This window comes from Jaculus jaculus, chromosome 23 (genome assembly GCF_020740685.1).
Source record: "Jaculus jaculus isolate mJacJac1 chromosome 23, mJacJac1.mat.Y.cur, whole genome shotgun sequence".
Lineage (NCBI taxonomy): Eukaryota > Metazoa > Chordata > Mammalia > Rodentia > Dipodidae > Jaculus > Jaculus jaculus.
Genome location: NC_059124.1, coordinates 10,772,620 through 10,798,203, shown reverse-complemented (window position 1 = coordinate 10,798,203; position 25,584 = coordinate 10,772,620). Strand labels below are relative to the sequence as shown.

General features: G+C 43.6%; 1 long non-coding RNA gene across 1 annotated transcript; it reads right to left on the bottom strand.

Annotated features, from left to right (window-relative positions):
* Positions 1-235: 235 nt before the first annotated feature.
* Positions 236-6,825, bottom strand: LOC123456457. The gene is made up of 2 exons (XR_006634554.1): positions 6,785-6,825; positions 236-5,896 (listed from the first exon to the last, which is right to left on the bottom strand). It is a non-coding gene; the product is annotated as an uncharacterized LOC123456457 (long non-coding RNA).
* Positions 6,826-25,584: the final 18,759 nt, after the last annotated feature.

The window sequence follows — 25,584 nt, the reverse complement described above, 5'->3', positions numbered from 1 at the left end:
TGTCCACAAGAAATTCATTTTCATCTTGTAGCAACTAGCTACAAAAGGAAGTACATCTAGACTTTCTTCTTTGACTTGTGGCACACAAGACTATTTTCTAATATTTATAACTAAAATACCACAAAGGGCTAACCACATAGTACACATGGCTATCATACACCAGTCAGCACCCTAGACCCTGGTACATGTGATGGAACTGTTAGTGGAAACTGAGTCACACAGACATGACACCAGAGACAGAGAGGAGAACAGAAAGTTTATTCGTGTCAATATAGATTCAGGAGAATAACTTCCAAAGGCTGAGTACTGAGCTCTGACGTCACAGGGGTTTATGGACAGTGTGGTTAACAGTACGGCATCATCATGAACTCTTTACAGTAATGGTGGGTTATAAGCTACCAAGATTACATGACTTGGAGGCACAAACATAATATTTCTTAGCAATAAATCAGTATTAAAGTACAAATATAGAACAGAAAGCTGTTTGTTCAGGGGTGTTGGTGCCTACGGCTACACCAACCAGATAATAAATAATACAAGCAGGGTTCTTACACATGAATGGGGAAGACGCTTGGGTTCATGCTGTCTCCATGGTATAAGCTTGACTAATAGAAACTTGTATTCTAGACTATCATCTGGGTCTGGTTTCCCTGTTAAAATTCTTCTACTACAGAATTTCTGGCTTCACATTAGACTTTTATAGAAGGACATTAAAAGCCTTTCAACCTCAAATTACAATGGACTAACAGATTCAGAATTATGGCTCTGGATTTTTGAGATATGATTAAATTTTCTAGGAGAATTCAGTTTAAATACAAGATGCAAAATTCTTGCTTTGAAACATTACTACATGCAAGTAGCATCTTAAATTTATACAACACAGTTTGTTGCTGTGTTGTAGGATTTCATTTCTACCCATGATTCCTAACTACTATCATTTGTTCACCGCAACATCTGCACATTTTGCTCTTGACTGAACACAGTCCTCCAAGTGCTCCATGATGTACTGCAGACTACAAAGTGTTACTTTCCAAAACTGGCTTATTTCACAGAAGAACTGAGTCTATACCACACTTTTTTCCGTATTCTTATCCTTTATACCTCATACTTTCCTCTTCCTAGCATTTTTCATGTACTCAATGTATTATTACGTTATGAACCTATATATTTGAGGATGGTAAGAAATAATGAACAAATACTTAAGCGGTCACTAAGTCCACAATTTACAGTAGGGCTCACTCTTCACTGCAAATACTTGGTAGCTTTTCACAAATAAGTGCCATGTATCTGGCATCCCATTATTAACTAGAATAGTTTCACTTCCACAAAATTTATCTGTCATCTGCCTGTTGATCACTCTTTTTCCATACACACTGCAAACAGATACCTTGGCATTGGCACCCACTGATTATTAAATGTCTCTGAATGGCATACTTTTTTTCACAATCTTATATCTTTGGAATGATGCTTCCATGTTGGATGCCCTTCTTCTCTCTGGGAGTTCTAGTTCTGGTATGAGAATCTCTCAATCTCCCAGTCCTGCCCTTGCTCCTCATTATTTTGAAGTGGTATCTCACTGTACAACCCAGGCAGACTTTGAAATCACTGTAATTCTCATGCATCATCCTCCCAAGTGCTGGGATGAGAGGCATGAGCAACTTACTAAGTCATGCACCATCCTTTACTTCTTCCCTTCCACCACTTTTTTCACCTTCCTTGTTGTTTTCTTCCTCTTTTCACCCATTTGATCTTTCTAGATAGTGTCTCATTCTAGGCCACCCTGACCGGGAAATTCACTATGTAGTCTCAGGGTAACTTTGACCTCATGGCAATCCTACTTATGCCTCCCAAGTGCTGGGATGAGAGGCATGCATCACCACGTGTTTCTCTTTTTATTCCCTCAATCACCCCATGATTTCTTACAAGTAGCACAGGCTGGCCTCAAAATAACAACCCCCCTGCCTCAGGCTGCAAAGTGCTCAGGTTGAAGATATGCTCCATTAACTTCCCAGAACTTTTATGAGAGAAGGAGTATAAAACTACCACTTGCCATGTAGTTCAGGCTGGTTTGGTACATTATAGCTAACACAGTCTTCAACTCACAAAAGCAATCCCACTACCTCAGTAATGAAAAGAGGGAAGTGTGTCAATATGCCTTCATAGGCCCTTGTTGTTACCCCATCTCGCTCTACACTGGCTGACTGAATGACCATGGTCACTGGCATCCCTTGTACACCTTCCCAGTGAATCCTAGAAGCACAATGACCTATGAGAACACAGCATGTTTCCCAGACCGGGACTTCCTTACTCAATCCATCTCCGAGCCTACCACGACCAAGAAATGTTCAGTGGGGAGAAAGTCCTTGCTTTCCTTTCACCCAGGAGTCACCATGAAACCATGTGCCTACTGTGTTCCCAGAAGGAGTGTGCTAAGTTCCCTGGGGAATTTCTATGGCAGACCACAGTGTTCTATATTCAGGAAGAGAATGAGCTCATAGGACAGGACAGGGGATTATGGAGGTCACACTGCCAAAACCCTACATAGCCAAGGCAAAGACACAGCAGGTAGATGTTAAATTAACCTAGTCTCCAAGGCAATTCCATGCACTTGCATTCCTGTGGACTCAATACCCTCTTAGGCAGCAGGCAACAGCATCCCATTGTTCAGCAAAAACTGAGTCTTAAAAGATTGGCTCTTCAAAGATAGCATGCAGAGAAGGTGAACAGAAATGAAACCCAGAGCCTGTGAATGCCAGGCAAATGCTCTACTACTGAACTGTACCCCTTAGCTTTTTGGAGAGGAGATCACTAAGTTGCCCAGCTTTATCTGGAAGATGTTTGGTATTACAGTCTGCGCTAAACTTCACCTATTTTCTCCGGCATATGCCTCCTCATCAAGGTATGCAGACCTTCATTGACTGTGATTGCGCGAAGATCTGGACCAAGGGATAGGCTCCCTTACCACGTCAGCTTAGCTAGGCACCAAAGAGGACACACAAGTGTAGGCAGAGGAGATGGGAAGGGGCAAAGCCTCTGCATGCAGCTGCTCCTGAAATCCTGCATCCTTCGCTAGTTACCCTCCTGGACAGTCCACTCTCTACATTTCTCAGACTAACACCACACACAGACACTTGCATAAATGGCTCTGAGAGGAAATTGCCATGACCCAGTGAGCCCAGACCTGAAGGAAAGGCTTCATAAGGAACATATACTGAGAAACACAGAAACTACAGACAGATGGGGCAAGGACAATACAATGTGGGGTCACATTCACATGCCTATGATTAGGACAGCCAAAGAGAGTCACAGGGATTCAGAGAAAGAAATATTAGAGTTTCAGAGGTAACATCCTAAGACACAAACTCAGAAGCGAACACAGAGCTCCACAGGTGAGTGAGAACCTTCACCCTTGACTGTGGCTCCCTGTGGGCTGTTAGAGGGTTCAGGAAATACAGGGAAAGAATGGTTACCCTGGGAAAGTGGGTGGCCAAGATCATACAGGATGACGAAAGTCTCTTCTGTTCAGCTGCTGACGGGGTACCTGGTGAAACCGATGTCTCAAACTAGTGCTGAAGATTCTATCACCTACAAACAGTGACCAGATACACTGTCCTTGCTCCCAAACCATGGACACGGGGCCCATGTTTTTTCATATACATCAATAATATCAGTTTCTAACACTGTGCTGCCACTTAGCCTTCCTAAAACTCTGCCTCATGGTTAAAGCATGTCCTTGGAAACAAGACAACCTCGCTATATTAGGGTGAGTAGATTCCTGATGGCCAGGGGTAGGTGAGGGTCACCTAAGATCACCTGACCCAAGAGACAAAGTTTAGGTCACAAAGGATAGGGCTTTGAGTAGCTGGGAGACAGGATCGAGCCTGATGACTTGGGAACAGATATAAGATGATGCAGGTGTTCAGTCATGCCAACACCAGGTGGCATTAGCCTTGAAATCAGATACACATGTTCCAGGAGGTGAGGGGGCCAAGAAATCCTGATCTCTCACCTCAGTGAAGCCAGGAACCAGGTGACATGGACAATGAGGAGAGAGTGAACAGTGTTACATGGTTATAAGGTGTTACCATTGCCTTCCTGTGGCCTAGGATGCCAGGGACAAAATCACCATGTCTAAATTCCCAGGAATTAATTGTCCTCATTTCTTCCCACTGAAGAAATGTTTCCCAAAGAATTTGGAAAAATATCAAGTTTCCATCTGGAAAATTATACAGTCATGAATCAAGGTTATACATGCTAAGAACTAAGTGTAAATCATTATTACTATCAGATAATTATTTTAACTCTATAGAAGGAATATTCTATATGTAGGTAACCATCACCTATAATGTTACTAACTGTGCTGGAATTCTTGATTTTCAGCTCACGAGAGAACTTAAACAACCCCAGAGTGAGGGGCTCCTTTCCTTTCCCATTTCCTCTTACCTTGCCCCATTTCACTCTCCTCACACTCCATAGGCCATGAATTCACCCTTCAAATCTCCTTAGATCCCACTCGTTCAGGAGATTTGGCCTCCAGCCTTAAATTCTATCCAAGTTTCATCTTCCCTCTGAACCTGTTCCAGAACTCTTTCTCTTGGTATGCTGCAGCCACATGGCACTTATCAGCACGGAAGCAACATTTCTCCATGTTAGAGAAGCGCTGAGTCAAGGGCAGCAATTGGTCCCTCTGAGGGGCCACTGACAGGTGGATGGAAGGAACTTAAGGTCCAGGACATGCCAGGGTCCCTCAAACCCTCACATCTTCCCTCAGAACAAAACTGTTTCTCACACAACTATAAGGCCTGCTTACTCACAAACAACACCTGTCATAAATCACTCAGTTCCTCAATCATCCTACGAGACTGGAGCTCCCAGGGACTAACACTTCCGCCATCATTTTTAGCCCCCTGTATGCTTTTTGGACCCACAGCCTCTTGGAATCTCTGATAATCAAGCCACTATCCTAACCATCTTACGTTGGCACACAGTGAAAGACTCAACCACCAAAATAGCAATACCTGGCATCAGATCCCTTTACTCAACAGTAAGATAGGCTCAATATCCCAATGTTCCTTTAGGTCTTACGGTCCCAGGTGGGGGAGTGGGAGATGGTAAAGCATGCCTTGCCTCCCCAAAATGATTTCTTGCCATGCTGAAGCCACACCACAGTGGACTGCAAGGAGGAACATCACTCCATATAGGAGAAGAAAAACACCAAGTCAAGGGCAGAAATTGGCTTCTCTGAAGTAACTGCAGGTGATATGGAATGAGCTTAAGGCACAGGACATGCCAGGCACAAGTTCCATCACCGATAATTATACACTTGGTTGAGTTTTCTTTAAGACAGGTTTTCAGCAGATACCAGTGTTGCCTTCAAATATTTCTCTGTAGACCACATTGGAAGTTGTGGTCCTCCCTCATGCCTTGGGCTTCTGAGTATCTGGAATTACAAATCTGCACACAGATACCTATTTGGAAGAGAGATTGAACCCAGGTCTGGGCACCCTCCTCCATTTCTCTTTAACAAGGAACAGATGGGGGAGCATCCAGAGAGAGAAGGGAGGAGGCAGGAAAGGGTGAGACCTCTGGACACAACAGCAATTGGTGTCAGACATCATGGTAAACCTTCCACCTGGCGGATGTCTCAACAAGAAACAATAGCTCTCCAAACCAGGGCTACATAGTGCTTTTCATCTTTTTACAGGTACATCACAGAGGCCAGAGAGACTGAGACAGATGTGAGGAACAAAATGGACAAGTAGCTAGAGGTTGGCGGCTCATATGTGTACATCTCAGTACTTAATTGTCAGAGGTCAGAGGATGGTTGCAAGCTTCAGGCAAGCCTGGGCTATACAGTGAGTTCCAGGTCCATCTTGACAATAGTATATGGCACTGCCTGAAAAAAAGATAAAAGAAAGAAAACAGAAACCGAGAAAGGAATCTGAGATAAATATTCAGACACAGGGAGAGCCAGAGAAGCAGGATTGGGGTCCACAACTCAGTCCTCTACACCTGAGTACCCAAAGCCCTCCTCTCTAACCTCTGACACCCAGGGAAAAGGATTCAACCCCAACATCAGCCCTATGCACAGGGAAACAGGAATGCCTCAAGCCTTAGGCCTCTATGTCATGGAGAAGATGGAAGGGGCTGCTTATTTCCCAAGCCAGCTGGGCCTGCACCAGCCAGGCCCTCCCAGGTATGGTATGAGAAGTAACAGAAGAGTCGGTTTAATCTCAAACCCCAGTGCCTGGGCCTTGAGCTCTGTGGCCCACTGAGGTGTCTTAATAAGTTCCCATGTCTCTTGAGGTCTCCCCACCAGGCTCCAATGCTGATTTCACAGGACCCACCTTGCAATTGGAAAGCTGTTGTGGGAGAGACATATTCAGCTCTTCCAATTGCCTGTCCAGATCAAAGTGAGTCACAAGGTAATACACAGAAGGACTTGGCTGAGGGGGTTGTGCCTAAACAAGGTCCCCCAGTAAGGAAGGACATGGTATCTGGATTCCAATCCATGTCTGAGTGCCCACAGAGCCTGAAAGAAATGCAGCCTGGAGAAGGGGTGATGGTGGGAAACATGAACCAATGATTACAGAGACTAGCACGGACTTTTCTGCTTTGAAAACTCCTACTTGATGTTTCCATGAATGAACTTTGCCTAGATTTATACCTTTCTTCTTCTATTACTATAAATATTCCATGAGTCTGGTAGGGTGCTCCACATTTTTTATTGCCAGTACAAAAAAAAAAAAAAAAAAAAAAAAAGAGGCTAAAGTAGGAAACTCACTGTGAGTTTGAGGCTATCTTGGTTTACAGGTTGAGTTCCAGGTCAGCCAGGGCAAGAGTGAGACCAGACTTAAGAAATGATACAAAAATTTCTGAAAATTTCCCCATGTTGAAACATTGTGTTAGATGTAACCTAGATCTATTCCAGGCCCATCACAGGGACTGACAGCACTCAGGCCTGGGTTCTGCAGCCCTGCCCTGCTTCCTGTGCTCTCCCTTCCTCTCATCCTCCCTTTCTCATTCTCCATTTCCCATTTTTCTCCTCTCCTGCTTTCTCTCCCACTCTCGCACCTTCCTTCCTTCCTTCTTTGTTAACCTCCCTCACTCCCTCCTTTCTTCTTACTATACTCCCCTTTCCTGTCCTTCTCCCTTCCTTTCACTCTTCTCCCTTTCCCATTTTTTCTTCCTTCCTTCCTTTCTTTCCTTCCCACCTCCAATCTTCATCCTTGCCCCCTCTTTTTTCTCTTCCTTACTTCCTTGTTTTCTTTCTTCCCTTTCGTCTCCCTTTCTCCTTTTTTTTCTCTTTCCTTTTCCCCTTCCTTCTCCCTGTCTGCCTTCCCTCTTTCCTTCCCTCCCCTTCCTCCCTTTACCCCACTCCCTTCATTTCTGCTCTTGTATCTTCAGGTTACAGCGCAGACTAGCTCTTGAAGCCCCTACCTCGGCCTCCCGCGGGACAACCGGAGCGCCCGGCCCCTAGGTTTCGCGCGTGGGGGGGACGCGCATTCAGGCTCCAGCTGGGCTGGGGAGGCCGCGGCCCGCGCCCCGGCTCCCGGCCCTCCGCCCTACCTGCCGCGCCGCGCCCGCGCCCGCCATGGCCGCCGCGCCGCCCACGCTGACCGCCTCGCGGTGCCGCGGAGTCCCGGGCGCGGACTCGCCCCGCCGCCGCCGCCGCCGCCGGCTCGGGACAAGCTCCGGAGAGAGCGCCCCGCGCCCCGCCGCTCTCAGACTGCGCTCCCCGGAGGATCTGGGCGGGAGCCTCGGCTTTGTGACGCCACGGCCGGTTCCACCTGCCCACGATGCGGGGGAGGCCGGAGCCGTCCACCCGCCGGGGTGGCGCGGGCCGAGGATGAGCAGCTGCGGCTGCCCTGGGGCAGGCGCTTGCAGCCGACAGAGCTGCTGCACCCCAACACTCGGAGAGCGTATGCAGGGGCTCCTGACGCCTGAGGTGCAGTTGTCTGGAACCAAGGACTTTGCAGCTCCAAAAAGCTTGCGTGTCCCTCGCAAACTGTGGGGTTCCTGGGGTGTATATGTATAGAAACAGGAACTTTGTGGTTCACACTGTCTGTGCGCCTGCCGACCCAGAGAGCCGATGAAGGGGTGCAGCTGTACTAGAGCACGGACTTTAGGGGTGCAGCTGTACTAGAGCACGGACTTTACAGTTGACCGAGCTTGTGCCCCACCCTGCACATACCCAAGGGAGCAGATGCAGGGGTCCCTGGGACCTGGGCTGCAGCTGTACTGAGGCAGCTTTGCAGAGCTCACAGAGCTTGTGCTCCGCGGCCGCCTGCACTTACCCAGAGCAGAGATGCGGGCACTCCTGAGCAGGCCTGGTGTGACGCAGTGACTCCTGGGGCCAGAAGACCGCACAAGGCCCTGTGTGTGCCGGACCACACTGGTCAGCCCACGGGGATGCACTGTGCTCAGGCCAGGGTCCTGCAACCCGGCCCTGCTTCCCTTGTCCTTCCTTCTTTCCTGCCTCCCTCCCTTCCTTCCAGTCTTCTCACTTTCCCCCACTTTTCTCCATTCGTTTTTTAAAAATATTTAATTAAATTAATTTATTTATTTGACAGAGGAAAAGGGATAGAGAGAGAGAGAGAATAGGCCTGCCAGAGCTTGCAGCCACTGGAAACGAACTCCCGGCACGTGCGCTGCCTGGTGTGTCTGGCTAAAATGGGTCCTGGGAAATTGAACCTGGTCCTTTGGCTTTGCAGGCAAACACCTTAATCGCTAAGTCATCCCTCCAGTCTTTCTATCATTCCCTCTTCTCTCCGTTATGCACTCTCCTCCCTTTCTTTTCCTTCTTCCATTCACCTTCCCCTTCTTTTTCACCTTTCCGTCCTGCCACTCACCACCCTTCCCCCTCTTTTCTCCCTTTCTTCCTATTCTTCTCCCTTTCACACTCTTCATTCCTCCCATTCTTCTCTTCCCTTTCCCTGCTTTCTCCTTCCTTCCTTTTTTCTTTGCTCCCTCCCTTTATCTATGGCTTGCTGGGAGCTCAGAAGCCTGATGAAAGTTCTGGCACACAGAAGGCAAGAGAGAGACGTGAAAAGCTGGGATGGAAGCATATGGAGATTGGGGGGTGGACAATGATGAGATGGAAAGCAGCCCTGAGAACAAGTAGAAGATCTCACCAACACTAGTGATCATTTTTTAATAATCAGTGGGAAATGAGTATGTAATTACAAGAGTTGAACCCCACAAAGAAGTTCCTATCTTTATAACATCTGCAGGGATTTATAAATACTACAGAAGCTTTACAGCATCCTGATGCCCTCTGGCCTTGGCCACTTTGCCAGCCCTCTGTCAAAGGAATAGCAAGGACATAGCACCCAGTAAAGGCTAATTAAAAGCAGCAGGATGCTGCTGCTGCCAGGCCCAGGAGTCTGGGGGAAGTAAAGGGGAGGAGAAGGACTGGGAAGAGCACCCAGGTGCTTTGGTGGAGGTGAGGGATTTGGAGAAGCCCCTACTGGGAAGCTAGACCAAGCTTGGCCAGGGAGGGTGGTGGTGGTGGGGATGAGGGCGCTGATCCCACACATTCCTCTCTCACTGTTTGAGTTTGTGGGCTGGAATGATGATTTCTTGAGAAAAGTCCCTCCGTGGGCTCCAGAGAAAATTCATTTGGTGAATTCCCAGTGTGGGGCAGGAAAATGACTCTTGGACAGCAGGATATTATGTAAGAAATATCTAGAAGCAGGAAGTCAGGCTGGAGACATGGGAGGCATAGCTTCATGTGTGATGCAGGTGAAACCTGGATTTCTCAGCAACTGCTTGCAAATGTGAGGTGATCCCAGCTCATGGCTAAGTCCAGGCAGAATGGATCTTGCTCTTGAGGTCTCTAAATCTGGAGGCAGACATGTGGAGGAAAGACAGGCAGTGGGGTGTGGGCAATGGCAGTGATGGTCCAAAAATGGGAAATGGCTGTGAGTTCGAGGCCACCCTGAGGTCGGCCTGAGCTAGAGTGAGGCCCTACCTTGGAAAAAAAAAAAAAAAAAAAACAGCAAAAATGAAAGGTGAGGGGAAGATAAAGGGAGGAAGGAAAGGAAGCAGGGAAGGCAGACAGGAAGAAGAAAGGGGGAAAGGAAAGGGAAAAAGGGAGAAAGGGAAGAAAGAAAAGATGGAAGGAAGGGAAAAAGAGGGGGAAAGGGTGAAGAATGAAGGTGAGAATGAAAGAGGGGGAAAGGGAGGAGAAGGAAGGAAGAAAAAAGAGGAAAGGAAGAAGAGTGGAACAAAGGAAAAAGACAGGAAAGGGGAGAATAGCAGGAAGAATGGAAAAAGGGGGAAAGGGAGAAGAAAGGACAGAAGGAAGGAGGGAGTGAGGGAGGGAAGCAAAGAAGGAAGGAAGGTGCAAGAGTGGGAGAGAAAGCAGGAGAGGAGAAAAATGGGAAATGGAGGGTGAGAAAGGGAGGATGAGAGGAGGGAGAGCACAGGAAGCAGGGCAGGGCTGCAGAACCCACGCCTGAGTGCTCTCAGTCCCCATGGCTTGACCAAAGCGTTGTCAGGCACACACAGTGGTCCTGTGGGATCTTCTGGCCAGGAGTCGCCTTGTCCCATGAGGCTTCCCCAGGAGTCCTGCATCTGCTCTGTGGGTGGGCGAGGGGCACCATCCCTGTGAGCTGCAAAGTCCCTGCTTCAGTACTGCTGCCTCTCCTCCCTCCAGCAGGGAATGGCACAATGCTCTTTCCCCTCTCCCCCATGCTAGGGACAGGTGGAACAGCCCTCCATGTCAAAATGCTGCAGCTCTACCACAGCACTGAGGAAATTGTAAACTTAGAGGCAGGGAGGTGCAAATGGTGAGCAGGTAGCAGCAGAGTTCATTTTCCTGAGCTTTTACCTGGCCAGATGGTGGTGAAGGAGGTGTCTATGGCAATCTGCTTGCAAGTGAGACCTCTCAGCCTGAGGCAGGAGGGTCAGACCAGGTACAGGGGCCTTGTGTCCTACCCTGGTGGCACTGCAAGGGCCCCTGGTCATAGGCCTGGTCACAACCCAAACCCAGCTCCAGCGTGCCACCCACAAGTGTCTTCACCTCTCCATGCCAGTTTTCTGATCTCAGTGTGATGTGCTTAACAGACATTGCCTTCATTTTCCTGTGTAGGTGGACAGAAAATAAAACCCAACAGTGTTAGGTACTAAATGCTAGAAGGGAAAAGCAGGAAGAAGAATAAGTGAAGTCTTGGCTTTACTAGCCTCTGGCCTTAACCCAAAGTTCAAAAGCTTTTGGGGTGTGAGAAATGAATATCCAGCACTACTGAGTGTGATTATGAAAATTGGGAATGTCCTGAGTTTAATAAGCTCACTGTAATTGAGGAAAAGGTTATCTACCTAAGGTTCACATGGTGATAGACAGGTAGAGAATGTTAGAGAAGTCACTAGTCCCATGAAGAAATGTATTAGGAATTTAAAGGAAGATGACATTAAAGAGAGAACTGAGATAATTCAAGTATTTTGTGTGTGGATGTGCATGCCACAGAGCACGTGTGCAGATCTGAGGACAATTCCTCTTTGCTGGACACCAGGTCTCACTTTTCATATGTGCAGTGCTCTTTGTGTGTTTTTGCAGCTTCGTGTGCCCCATTCTCGCTGGTCTGCAGGCTCCTGTGTTCTCCTAGCTCCACTTCTCATTGCAATGGAGTCGGTATGGTGTGTGTATGTGCCTTTTTGTGGATGATGGGGAATTGAACTGGAGCTGTTGAGGTTTCAAGGAAATACTTTAACCATCTCTCTAGATGCCTCATTTGATATGTGGATGTGTGAGACCTCAACTTCCTGAAATGGTACATATCAAATGTCCCTGAACAAGGTTGTTTTTCATAATAAACAAGGTGGCCTGAATCACAAAGCCCAAATAAGAGGCAATGGACAGGAAACCATAGTGCCTACATGAAAATTGCATGTGTGGTGGGACCTGGACAGGAGAAAGGAGACAGCCAGTGGGTAGAGCTCCAAAGACATGCAAACCCATCACCCCATTTCTCAGTGAGGACATCCTGAGGAGCTATGCCCTGGGCCTGTACTATGAGGATGGCACTCTGAGTTGGCAATAGGATTTGAAAGACTAGATACTGACATGGAGTTTGTGGAATTCAGACCATCAGGATAGAAGTGGGTAGGTGTGGTCTTCCTTTAAGGAGAAAAGGCACACGCCTTGTGCAGGATGAGTGACCATCCTCAAATCACCTTCCCCATTCTGGGAACTGGTGCTAGGTTGGTTTTCGTCTAAATTGTGGTCTGCTCATGATGGTGATGCAGAGGAAGGGGTAACCAGGTGGAGAAGCAGGGAGCCAAGCTCAGACTGCCTGTGAAGCAGGGGCAATGCTCAGGACTCTGATGCATCTACCACTTTAGGGTCTAATGCATGAGACATTGGCTTGTGTATGAAGTCTTTGTTCCATCACTTCCCTCTCAGCCCACTGATTGGTGACTTCAGAATCTCCTGATTTTCTTCCCATAACTGTCATCTATATCAGTGATCCTACATTTCTGAAAGAAGAATTCAGTCCTTGATACTTGTACTCTCTAGATAACAGTAATTATAGGAGGGGAAAAACAACAATCATTTCAAATTATTTTAGTCAAGTAGTCAGTCATGACTGTGAGATTTATGGTGTCTTTGGTTCTATGTGTCTCCTTATGGACTTATGGACACTCTCTCTCCATGTAGTGAGGGTTTCCTATTCACCAAAGCCCTTGCATTCCTCTGAATCTCTGCTTAGACTATATCTAGATCAGAAGTTAACATAGGACAAACCATGACCTGTGCATGTATAGATTCCTTTGTATAAATCAACCTGTCTCTATTTTCCCCTTATCACTCTTATCAGTATGAACAAGAAAGTAGGAACTCCAGCCCACTCTGAGCCCTGAAACTCTTCCCCCTGATGGCCTGTGTTTTCTTGCCTGTTCTGTCAGATCAAGGCTCAGACCTGTCTCAAGGTTGTTCACTTGGCGGCCACTTGCAGTAGTGGTTCAGCTTCTTCCCTGACATAATCAAACCAAAGTCACAGCATGTCTCCCCTTTCCACATGCCCCTGTGCTTCTCCCTGAACTTCTCTGGTATTTTCAGAAAATGGTACAGACTGTGTTGCTGGGGTTCCTCTCAGGAGAATGAGTTTGCTTTAGCCATTCAACAGATATTTTGTGATGTCGGGGGCCATTTTTTGTTATTTAATTGAGGGTGGGTCATACAATGCTGTATCTGACCTTGTGTGTGGGATGCTGCATTGTGCATGTCATTCCCCAAACAAAGTCTATCTGACTCAAATTGTCAGTAGGATGAAGGGAATTCCAAGTGCACTGGCATGGACATTAAAAAAAAAAAAAAAATCCCTGAAAGTATCAGGGTAGAATATGTGCTTATTTTTCAAATTTACTTTTTATCTTAATCTTATACAGGGAATTGAAGCTTTAGATGTCAAACCCCAGTTCTTTCTGAGCCAAATATGAGAGCTTTCCAATTGCAAGGTAGGTCCTGTGAAATCAGAGCATTGGAGCCTGGTGGGGAGACCTCAAGAGACATGGGAACTTATTAGGATACCTCAGTGGGCCACAGAGCTCAAGGCCCAGGCACTGGGGTTTGAGATTAAACCGACTCTTCTGTTACTTCTCATACCATACCTGGGAGGGCCTGGCTGGTGCAGGCCCAGCTGGCTTGGGAAATAAGCAGTCCCTTCCATCTTCTCCATGACATAGAGGCCTAAGGCTTGAGGCATTCCTGTTTCCCTGTGCATAGGGCTGATGTTGGGGTTGAATCCTATTCCCTGGGTGTCAGAGATTAGAGAGGAGGGCTTTGGGTACTCAGGAGTAGAGGACTGAGTTGTGGACCCCAATCCTGCTTCTCTGGCTCTCCCTGTGTCTGAATATTTATCTCGAATTCCTTTCTCTGCTTCTGTTTTCTTTCTTTTATCTTTTTTCAGGCAGTGCCATATTCTATTGTCAAGATGGACCTGGAACTCACTGTATAGCCCAGGCTTGCCTGAAGCTTGCAGCAATCCTCTGACCTCTGACAATTAAGTACTGAGATGTACACACATGAGCCACCAACCTCTAGCTACCTGTCCATTTTGTTCCTCACATCTGTCTCAGTCTCTCTGGCCTCTGTGATGCACTTTTAAAAAGGTGAAAACCACTATGTAGCCCTGGTTTGGAGAGGTATTGTTTCTTGTTGAGACATCCGCCAGGTGGAAGGTTTACCGTGGATGTCTGACACCAATTGCTGTTGTATCCAGAGGTCTCACCCTTTCCTGCCTCCTCCCTTCTCTCTCTGGATGCTCCCCCATCAGTTCCTTATTAAGGAGAAATGGGGGAAGGTTCCAACACCTGGGTTCAATCTCTCTTCCAAATAGGTATCTGTGTGCAGATTTGTAATTCCAGATACTCAGAAGCCCAAGGCTTGTGGGAGGACCACAACTTCTAGACCAATGTGCTCTACAGAGGCATTTGAAGGCAAAACTGGTATCTACTGAAACCCTATCTTAAATAAACCTAAACAAATTTTATATATAAAATGTATAATTTCCAGTGATCAAGCTTGCACCTGGCATGTCTGTGCCTTAAGCTCATTCCATATCACTTGCCATTGGTACTTCAAAGAAGCCAATTTCTGCCCTTGACTTGGTGTTTTTCTTCTCCAATATGAAGTAATGTTGCTCCTTGCTGTCTACTGTGGTGTGGCTTCAGCATGGCAAGAAATCATTTTAGGGAAGCAAGGCATGCTTTACCATCTCTCTGTCCTCCATTTGTGACCATAAAACCTAAAAGAACTGTGAGATATTGAGCCTAGCTTACTAGGGAGCAAGGTGAGCTGATGCCAAAGGATTGCTATTTTGGTAGTTGAGTCTCTCACTGTGTGCCAACATAAGATAGATATGATAGTGGTTTGATTATCAGAGATTCCAGGAGGCTGTGGGTCCAATAAACACATCTAAAAATGATGGGAGAAGTGTTAGTCGTCGGAGGTTCCAGTCTCTGAGGATGGTTGAGGAACTAAGTGATTTATGGCAGGAGGATCTTTGTGAGTAAGACAGGCTTTATAGGTGTGTAAGAAGCAGTTTTGGTCTGAGGGACCATGGCATGTCCTGTGTCTTAAATTCATTCCATCCACCTGTCAGTGGCCCCTCAATCATCAGGGGAATGATTATTATAAGCACATTGAGATTGATGTGATGGCATGCACCTTTATTCCCTGCATTGACAAAGCAAGTGTACATGGTTAGCTATGATTTCAAAGCCAGCCTGAGATTCCATATTGAGTTCCAGGTCAGCCTCAGATAGAATGAGACCCTACCTTGAATAACCAAAACTAGGAGCTGAAGAGATGGATTAGCGGTTAAAGCATGTGCCTACAAACCCAAAGAGCATAAGTTTGTTTCCACAGGACCCACATAAGCCAGATGCACAATGTGGTGCATGAGTCTAGAGTTCATTTGAAATGGTTGGAGGCCCTGGTGTACCTATTCTCTCTCTTTCTCTCTGACTCTTTCCCTCTCTTGATCTCTCCAATAAATAAATACATTTAAAAATTAAATAAATGAGAGCATGGTCGAAGCTGACTGAAGCTTTCACCTTAAATAGCCTAAATGTTGCAATTAGTTTTAAGAGACCCTATTATACATCAATTTTGGAAAACTGCTATTGTTTCTTCTGAGAAAAGTACTCAATATTCTTTAAAGATTAGGGATAACCTATATAAGGCCTAGCTCTGGAGATACATATACTATCATCCAGGATATTTTATCTTGATAAGGAAAATTCAGAATAGGCTTCAAAAGTTTTCCACAGGAGCTTTTGAGAACAAAAAATCCTATTAAAAAAAAAAAGGAAACACCACTACTTTCCAAACTTTTCCATAAAATAGAAAAGGAAGGAATTCTACCAAACTCCTTCTATTAAGCAAGCATCACCCTCATACCAAAACCAGGCAAAGATAGAACAGAAAAAAAAAATTACAGACCAATATCCCTCATGAACATAGATGCAAAAATTCTGAACAAGGGCTGGAGAGATGGCTTAGCGGTTAAGCGCTTGCCTGTGAAGCCTAAGGACCCCGGTTCGAGGCTCGGTTCCCCAGGTCCCACGTTAGCCAGATGCACAAGGGGGCGCATGCGTCTGGAGTTCGTTTGCAGAGGCTGGAAGCCCTGGCGTGCCCATTCTCTCTCTCTCCCTCTATCTGTCTTTCTCTCTGTGTCTGTCGCTCTCAAATAAATAAATAAATAAAATTAAAAAAAAAATTCTGAACAAAATATTGGCAAACAGAATGCAAAAATATATCAAAAAGATTATTCACCCCAACCAAGTAGGCTTTATCCCAGAGATGCAGGGATGGTTCAACATATGCAAATCAATAAATGTAATACATCATATAAATGGACTGAAGGACAAAAATCACATGCTCATCTCAATAGATGCAGAAAAGGCATTCTACAAAATCTAACACCCTTTCATGGTAAAGGTATAGAAAATGGCAATATAAGAAACATATCTCAACATAATAAAAGCTATTGACAAACTTACAGCCAACATAATACTAAATGGTGAAAACCTGGAAGCTTTCCTACTAAATTCAGGAACAAGACAAGGGTGTCCACTGTCCCCACTTTAATATAGTACTGGAAGTCTTAGCTATAGCAATAAGGCAAAAGATGCTAATAAGAGGGATACAAATTAGAAAGGAAGAGATCAAATTATCACTATTTGCAGAAGATATGATTCTATACATAAAAGACCCTAAAACTTTACCAGCAAACTGGTAGAGCTGATAAAAACTTTCAGCAACATAGCAGGATACAAAGTAAATACTCAGAAATCAGTAGCTTTCCTATATAATATAACAAACATGAAGAGAATGAAATCAGAGAATCTCTCCCATTCACAATTGCCTCAAAAAAGTAATGTACCTTGGAATAAACTTAACTAAGGAAGTGAAGTATCTCTACAATGAGCACTTTTAAACATTCAAGCGAAAAACTGCAAAAGACACAAGGAAAGGGAATGACATCCCATGTTCTTGGAGTGGAAGAATCAATATTGTGAAAATGTCAATCTTACCAAAAGCAATCTATATATTTAATGCAATCCCCATTAAAATTCCAATGGCATTCTTCACAGGACTAGAAAAAAAGCAATCCCAAAATTACTTTGGAAGCACCAAAAAACCTTGAATAGCCAAAATGATTTTGAGCAACAAAAATAAAGCTCATGGTATCACCATACCCGATTTTAAGCTATATTACAAAGACATCGTAATAAAAACAGCATGGTGTTGGCACAAAGACAGACATGTAGAGCAGTGGAACAGAATATGTTAATCCAGATGTTAATCCAGGCAGCTATAGCCATCTGATTTCTGACAGAAATGCCAAAAATAATTCATTGGAGAAAAGACAGCCTCTTCAACAAGTAGTGCTGGAAAAATTGGATAGCTGTATGTAGAAAAATTAAAAGAGATCCTTGTCTTTCTCCACACATAAGAATCAAATCCAAGAGGATAAGAGACCTTAATATCAGACCTGAAACTCTGAAATTGTTAGAGGAAAAGGTAGGGGAAACCAACATATTGGCATAAGTAATAACTTTCTGCATATAACCCCAATTGCTCAGAAAATAAAACCACTAATCAACTGCTGGGATCTCATAAAATTACAAACCATTTGTACAGCAAAGGACATTGTAAATAGAGCAAAGAGACAACATACAGAATGGGAGAAAATCTTTGCCAGATACACATCTGACAGGATTAATATCCAGAATATACAAAGAACTCAAAAACCAGAACAATAAGAAATCAAATAGCACAATCAAAAAGTGGGGTATGGAACTAAATAGAGAGTTCTCATCAGAAGAAATACGGATGACATATAAACATCTAAAAAAGTGTTCAATGGCAAACAGAATACAAGAATTTATCAGAAAGATCATTCATCCTGACCAAGTAGGCTTTATCCCAGAGATGCAGGGATGGTTAAACATATGCAAATTGATAAATGTAATACATTATATAAATGGACTGAAGGACAAAAGTCACATGATCATCTTATTAGTTGCAGAGAAAGCGTTTGACAAAGTTCAACATCCCTTCATGATAAAAGTTCTACAGAGACTGGGAATAGAAGGAACACATCTCAATATAATAAAGGCTATTTATGACAAGCCTACAGCCAACATATTACTAAATGGGGAAAAACTGGAAGCTTTTCCACTAAAATCAGGAACAAGACAAGGATGTCAACCGTCCCCTTTTATTTAATACAGTACTAGAAGCCTTAGCCATAGCAATAAGGCAAGAGACACACATAAAAGGGATACAAATTGGAAAGGAAGAGATCAAGTTATTATTTGCAAATGACATGATTCTACATATAAAGGACCCTAAAGACTCTACCAGCAAACTGTTAGAACTGATAAACACCTGCAGCCATGTAGGAGGATACAAAATAAATACACAGAAATCAGTAGCATTCCTATACGCTAACAACAAACACACAGAGGATGAAATCAGAATCACTCCCATTCATAATTGCATCAAAGAAAATGAAGTACCTTGGAATAAACCTAACCAAGGAAATAAAGGATCTCTACAATGAAAACTTTAAAGCACTCAAACAAGAAATTGCAGAAGATACTAGGAAATGGAAAGACATCCCTTGTTCCTGGATTGAAAGAATTAGTATTGTGAAAATGGCAATCTTACCAAAAGCAATCTACACATTTAATGCAATCCCCATCAAAATTCCAATGGCATTCCTCACAGAAATAGAAAAATCCAAAAATACATTTGGAATCACAAAAAACCTTGAATATCTAAAATAATACTAAGCAACAAAAATAAGGCTGGTGGTATCACCATACCTGATTTTAACCTATACTACAGAGCCACAGTAACAAAAACAGCATGGTACTAGCACAAAGGCAGACATGCAGATCAATGGAACAGGATAGAGGACCCAGATGTAAGACCAGGTAGCTATAGCCACCTATATTTGATAAACAAATTGAGCTTGACATGATGACACACACCTTTATTCCCAGCACTGACAAGGAAGATGTAAATGGTTAGCTATGAGTTCAAAGGCAGCCTCAGATTTCACAGTGACTTATAGATCAGTCTGGGCTATAGTGAGACCCTACCTTGAAAAAACAAAAATAAGTAAATGATAGTATGGCCAAAACTGACTGAAGCTTTCACCTTAAGTAGCCTAAATGCTGTGATTAGTTTTAAAAGTACTTATACATTACTTTTGGAAAATATCAAGTATATTCTTCTAAGGTAAGTACTCAACATTCTTTAAAAATTACAGAGAACCTATATGAGCCATATATTTTAAGGAGAGACACATGTTTGGCACAAGCAGGGTCCAGGGTTTAAGCAGGCATAAGCAGTCAGGCTACAAAGATGTTGCAGCAGCCTGAGCCCAGAACCTTGGATCCCAGGAAAAAACAGGAGTTAAGCTCCTTCCCCCTCACAGGGGTTGCAGTGAGCCTGGACCCCAGACAAATCTCAAGCCCCTGATGCTGGCTGGAGTAAGACCACTCCCTCCCCCTACATCCTGATAAGACCTAGGTTTCCCTCAAAGCCCAGTGATCTTTGGCCAGTTGCCTAGAAAACTACTTATATGGTATCAGCCCAGTAACCTTTGCATATCCCATCCCCTTGTGATGCATAACCTATACCTCCCCCACCCCGCCTTTGCTTAGGTGCTGGAATGCATGACCCCATATGCTGATTAGGCATCAGCAAGCAACCTTGTACATCCAATCCTCTATGACCCAGGTCTCTTCCCACTCTGTCACAACTGCTTATAAACTCATTTCCTGACAAATAAACTAGCTGTTCACTGAAACTGCCTCCCAAATGTGGTTATTCCTTTGCATTCACACCCCACAAGGCTCTGCTCCATATGTTGCCTACATGTTTCTGGGGAACCACGGCCCCAGGGAGCCCAGGAACTACAGGCACATACTGCCATTCAGGACTTCTTATCATGGTAAGGAAAATGCAGATTTTCCATCCAACCTCTCCCACAGGGGCTTTTGATGAGGAAAATTCTATTAAAATAAAGGGCTAAAAGTAGGTGGTTTCTTCAGTTGAAAGGATAACATCATATCAAAGATTCCTTCCTACATAGATGAAAAGGATGCTGTGTGGTACTTACTATTTAAGGACCCCAGAAGGGATTAGTTGTTAGACTGATACTTCTCAGAAGTTGTGCCTTCTTTTCCTGAAATCAAATTGTGAATGAGTACATCAGATAACCAAAGAATGACAACTATTTTTGTGGTATCCCCTGCCTGGATTGGGCCTGGTAATTTTCAATTTTGATGTAGCAACCCCATGATCTGCTGCCGTGTAGGTGAGATAAAAGGGGGCTGAAATATACAGAAACCATGACAGTGACTCTAAATGTAAAATCTCACTGCCTTTTCTGATACACAGAGTTGCCAAGGCAGTCTATGGTAGAGTGCCAAATCTTTCTTGCACAGAGACAATGAGATCAGAGTACCAAAAAAAAAAAAAAAAAAAAAAAATCAACTATTCAAGAATACCTAAACCTCTATTTTGAGATGAGACAAGATGCCCACATTATTCGGGATCCAAGAGACAGCTCAGAGGAATTGAGATAAGCACAGTGCTCTTTGGAGGGAGAGTCTGAAAGCCTACACCAGTGTGATGGGGAGACACACAAAACGTACAGATGCAGATTTCTAGAAGCTGCGAAGAACTCGATATTAGAACGACTTAAAACAAAACCATCAATGTTCAGGAAAATGTGTGGAAGAGAAGGCAGAACTAGAGGGTGTGAGTCAATATCCCTGTGCATTGGCTTCCTCCATTGACTGACTGCTGCGTTCAGATACTTACAAAGTATTTGAAATAAAATAAAAAAAACAAAAGAATTAAAATAAACAAAGATATTAAAAAACCTATGTGATTGAGGTTCACCCTATGAATAAGTGTCCTCCTGTCTTGTGTCAGCAGATGCAAATAAAACACTGCTCCTCCTATGTCATGGAGCTCTGCCTCTATTTCACAAGTCATGCACAAACTTCAGAAAAACGGAGTCATTTTCATCATCAACAACAATGGTAAGTGAGTAGTCCAAGTAACTGAACTCAACCCTCCTCTAAGATTTTTAGATCTCTGTAGATTTTTATATTTTATTCAGGGTCGTATGTTCTATCATCTGGCTTTGGACTCCTGGTGGTTCTCCATTCAGCCTTATACCATCTCCTTAGCTGGGCTGTGTTACTCCTAGGGAAACACACCCTTTGTGTCCTCTTCACTCATATTTCAGACACCCCAATCTGACACTGAAGAAAAAGAGCAGGCATTCTTATGCTTTATGCTTATATTGTAGATATCACTGCACAGAGCACTTCCATTTTTAGAAACAGTTTCATATATTTTTCATTGGAATTACATCTTCACTTGCTAGGAAATGACTTTCTGTAAAATACGACCTAGTTTGCAAACTTTTCATTTTATCTGTGATTTTTCAATTATCAGGATGGATGATTATCATAAGCACATTGAGATTGATGTGATGGCATGCACCTTTACTCCCAACACTGACAAGCAAAATGTAAATGGTTAGCTATGAGTTCAAAGCTAGCTGGATATTTCATAGTGTGTTTCTGGTTATCCTGAGCTAGAGTGAGACCCTACCTTTAAAAACCCAAAATAGGGGCTGGAAAGATGGCTTATCAGTTTCCTATAAAGTGTTTCCTATAAAGCCAAAGGACCTCAGTTGGATTTCCCAGGACCCATGTATGCCAAATGCACAAGGTGGCACATGTGTCTGGAGTTCATTTGCAATGCCTAGAGACCCTTGCCTGCCTATTCATCTCCCTCTGTGTCTGCCTTTTTGTCTCTCTTGCTCTCTCAAATAAATAAATAAATAAATAAATAAATAAATAAATAAATAAATAAAAGTATAGTGAGACCTGACCTTTCTCCTAAAATAGCCTAAATATTGTGATTCATTTCAAAAGAAACTATGATACATCACTTCTGGAAAACATCTATTATGTCCTTCTAAGGAAAGAACTCAATATACTTTAAAAATTAGAAAGAACCTATGTGAGCCCTATCTCTTAAGAAGAGATACATACAGTTATCCAGGATGTTTTATCATGATAAAGAAATTTCAGAATTGGTACCAAATATTTTCTATGGGGACTTTTGAGTATGAAAATATTATTTTAAAAAAAGGTGGCTAAAACTGTGTGGTTTCTTCAGATGAAAGAAGGCTCTCTTCAACATAGATTTTTTTTTTTAAAGGGTGCTATGTGGTACTTACTATGTAAGGACCCTAGAAGGGCTTAATTCTGACATTGGTACTTCTCAGAAATTGTGCTTACTTTTCTTGAAAACAAATTGTGAACAAGTACATCTGATAATGAAAGAATGACAACTATGTTTGTGGTAACCCTAGCCTGTACTGGGCCAGTAATTTTGAATATTTACGTATCTCCCAATGGTATGGTGGTATTTATGTGAGAAAAAAGTGGGTTGAAATGTACAGAAACCATTACAGTGCATCTAAGTGTAAAAATCTCAGGGCCTCCTATGATACACAGAGTTGACAATGCATACTGTGGTTGAGTGCCTGGTTTTTCTTGCACAGAGGCAATGAGACCCAAGGACAACAGTTCAAGAACAGGTATCTGAATCTCTATCATGTTTTGATGCCCACCTCATGCACAACTGATGAGACAGCACAAAGGAATTTCAATGAACAGAAGTGCTACTTGAAGGGAGAGGTTGAAAACTTACACCAGGCTGGGCATGGTGGTGCACACCTTAAATCCCAGCACTCAGGAGGCAGAGGGAGCGGATCACCATGAGTTCGAGGCCACCCTGAGACTACATAGTAAATTCCAGGTCAGCCTGTACTAGAGTGAGCCCTACCTCAAAAAAACAAAAAAGGGGGGAGCACTAAAACTGTTTTAAAAGGGCTGGAGAGATGGCTTAGCGGTTAAGCACTTGCCTGTGAAGCCTAAGGACCCCGGTTCGAGGCTCGGTTCCCCAGGTCCCACGTTAGCCAGATGCACAAGGGGGCACACGTGTCTGGAGTTCGTTTGCAGTGGCTGGAAGCCCTGGCATGCCCATTCTCTCTCTCTCCCTCTATCTGTTTTTCTTTCTGTGTCTGTCGCTCTCAAATAAATAAATTAAAAAAAAAACTGTCTTAAAAGAACCTATTATAAAACACTTATGGAAAACATCTATCATGTCCTTTTAAGAAAAGTATTCAATATTCTTTAAAAATTAGACAGAACTTCTACGAGCCCTAGCTCTTAAGGACAGACACATACTGTCATCCAGGACTTTTTGTAATGATAAGGAATATTCAGAAATGGTTACAAAACTTTTTTTAAAAAAAATTTTATTTATTTATTTGAGAGTGACAGACAGAGAGAAAGAGGCAGAGAGAGAGAGAGAGAGGAGAGTGGGCATGCCAGGGCTTCTAGCCACTGCAAACGAACTCCAGATGCATGCGCCCCCTTGTGTATCTGGCTAATGTGGGTCCTGGGGAATCAAGCCTTGAACCGGGGTCCTTAGGCTTCACAGGCAGGCGCTCAACTGCTAAGCCATCTCTCCAGCCCAGGTTACAAAACTTTTTGACAGAAGGTTTTTGAAAATAAAAATTCTATTTAAAACAAAAAAAGGCTAGCCTGTTATGGTGGTGCACGACTTTAATCCCAGCACTTGGGAGGCAGAGGTAGGAGAATCACTGGGAGTTCAAAACCACCTTGAAACTACAGAGTAAACTCCAGGTCAGCCTGAGCTAGAGTGAGACCCTAACTCAGAAAAACAACAGCCATCAGAAAAAAAGAGAGAAATAAAGAAAGAAACAAACAAACAAAAAACATTTTAAAAGGCTAAAACTGGTGGTTTCTTCAGTTGAAAGGATGACATCATATAAAAGACTCTCTTCAACATAGAGAAAAGGGATGCTACATGGTACTCACTATTTAAGGACCCTAGGAGGGATTAATTCTGAGATTGATACTTCTCAGAAGTTGTGCCTCTTTCTCCTGAAAAGAAATCATGAATAAGTACATCATATAAACAAAGAATTAAGCTTACGGAAGACTTGATCAAATGAAAGAATTCCAGGAAGCTTCAAGAAAATCAGAACTCAAATTGAAATCATACACCCAAAAAGAGATGGACATGATGCAAAATAACAAAACAGAAAACAAAAATCAAATCAAATTTATAAAAACCTCTCTGGAACCCCTCACCAAAGAGTTACTCATATAGAAGATAGAACTACTAAACTGGAAGACAAGACAGAAGAAATTGATCTAGAATCCTAAAACTTTGGTAATTTCAAGAAATCAAGTGAACAGATTATGAGGGAACTGTGGGATACCCTAAAACAACCAAATATCCACATCATGGGTAGACTAGAAGGAGAGGAAATCCAGGCCAGAGGCATAAAGAACATAATCAACAAAATTATTGAAGAAAAATTTCTGAATCTCTCAAGGGAGAGGCCAATCCAGATACAAGAAGCCTACAGAACACCAAACAGACAGGACCAAAGAGAAAACTATCCAAGACACATCATAGTTAAAACTCTTAACAATGGAAACAAAGAGTGTTAAAAGCAACTCAGAACATACAAAGGCAATTCCATCAGAATTATCTCAGACTTCTCAATGGAAAGCCTGAAAGCCAGAAGGGCCTGAAATAGAAACTTCAAAGTCTAAAAAACTATGGCTTCCAACCCAAGCTTCTATAACCAGAAAAAATATCCCTCATAATAGATGGTTACAGAAGAGCTTTCCATGAAAAAGTCAGCTCTATGATTATATGAACACGAAGCCAAACCTACAGAGAACACTTGAGGGAATACTCCACACAGAACAGTCAAACACCCAATCTCATGAGCTAACAAGAAAAAGATGACAATAACCAAAATAAACCAGGCTCAAAATATTACAACCCCCCAAAATCACCAAACCCCATAAAACACCTTATGGCAGGGATTAATTCAAACCTCAAAGTAATAACCTTACATATTAACTATCTGAACTCACACATCAAAAGACACAGGTTATTAGGGTGTATCAGAAATTGGGACCCTTGGGGGCTGGAGAGCAGGGTTCTGGCCTGCTCACTTCATACTGCCAAGCCCTGTCCACACAGGGAACCCACACCAGGGAACTGGAAACAGGGGTCTGGCCTGTTCACTCCACACTGCTGTGAATGCCTGCATAGGGCACACCATCTGAGCAGGGAACCCAGACCAGGCAACTGGAGGAGCCAGGAAACAGAGATCTGGCCTACTTACTCCACACCACTGTGCCTGCCCACACAGATTAGCACAGGGAGCCCAGAGCAAGGAGATAAACTTCCCTCTTTTGAAACTGCAAAAAGGAAGATTGCTTTATGCCAGCTAATAAATAACAAAAATTCTGTTAACAATTTGCAGCTAAAGTTAAATAGGAACTGACTCTGGGCCTGACCCTTTCTAGATAATACATAACTACTTTATCTCCGGAGACAGCAACCTATCTTATTGGACAGAAAGGAATGCCTTGACACTCACAGACCATAAATTTCTTCCCTACACAATTGGA